Genomic DNA, 1,455 nt, shown 5'->3' with positions numbered 1-1,455 from the left:
CCGTTTCACGTCGAATATTTGTTTTTTTTTTCTTTTTTTTTTTTTTAATTTAGTAAAATGAGAAAATGTGATGAAAAATTTTTTTTTTTTGCGTCGGACTTACCGATTTGTTTGCTTCGTTTGTTTCTTTTTATTTTTCTTTTTTTGTGTATGTATTTGTTTGTTTGTTTGTTTGTTCCGTCGTATGAATGAATGGTGTTGAAAACACGGACGTAATTTTTTTCGCATTAGATTTTTTTTTTCCAGTAACTTTTTCACTTTAAAACTTTTAACGGTTGAAAAAAGTTAAATTATAAATATATAAAAAAAAAAAAAAAGGAAAAGATTTTTTTCGGCGGCGGTTGTACAAAAAAAAAAAAAAGTTGAACGTAAAATTTCATTTTATGTATCGTTCTCCAGTTTGTTTTGTTGTAATTTAATCAAAATCTTTTGAATCGGTCAGTAAATGTGGAAATAAAAAAAAAAAAAAGTAAAGAGAAAAGGTTACGTTGGTTCGTTTCCGTTTTTTTTTTTTTTTCCTAGATAATTTTAAACGAAAGAAAAAAAGAGAAAGGGGGGCAGGTGGGGGATGAAAGGGAAAAATATTTAAAACCTCGTAAAGGTTTTTTTCGTTTGTTTGTTTGTTTGTTTGTTTCATTTAAATAATGAATATTTTTCGTGTCTGGTTTTGAAAAAGTAAAAAAAATAAAAAGTGCGCGCGCGCGGGTTTGTATTTGTGTTACAAACGGTCAAAAATTTATCGAAGCGATGGAAAAGAGAGAGAGAGAGAGAGAAAGAGAGAGAGAGAGAGAGAGATAGAGATAAAAAAAGAAGGAAAAAAAGGAGGAGGAGGAGGATGATATGAAGAAGGATACTTTTGAGGTCAGGACCGTATGTCGTTAATGGTTTTGTCTGGTGTTTTATGTTCTTTTATTATTTTGTGTCGTCGCGTAAGGTTTTGAATTTCATTTTTTTTTTCTTTTCTTTTTTTTCTTTCTTGTTTTTCTTTTCCTTTTTTTTTCCTTTTTTTTCATTACGCTTTGATTGTGTCAAAGATACAAACGGAAACGCGTTTGTTTTGTGTTTTCGATTGGTGTTTGTTTAATAAAAAAAAAAAGGAGGATTTGAAATTATTTAAAATAATTTTTTTGTTTTTCGTTTTGTTTTTTGTTTTACATTTTCCGAAAGAGTGATGATGATGATGATGATGATAAGGAATGTCGTAAGGTTTGCAATTACCGCAGAGAGTGAGAAATAACAACAATAATAGCATGCAAGGGGGAGGAGGGGAAGGGGAAAGTTAAAGCAGAAAAGAAAAGAAAAAAAAGTTGTTAAAACAGGTTTAAATAATTTTTTTCGGTAGAAGATGAGAGAATCATGTAAAAAGAAAAAGAGAGATAGAGAGAGAAAGAAAGAGAGAGATGAAGGGGCGTATGAATTATATTTTTTATTTAGACATTTATTTAGCACAAAATA

The sequence above is a fragment of the Pediculus humanus genome, genomic scaffold (genome assembly GCF_000006295.1).
Source record: "Pediculus humanus corporis 1103172107458 genomic scaffold, whole genome shotgun sequence".
Lineage (NCBI taxonomy): Eukaryota > Metazoa > Arthropoda > Insecta > Psocodea > Pediculidae > Pediculus > Pediculus humanus.
Note: the sequence above shows the minus strand (reverse complement) of the source record.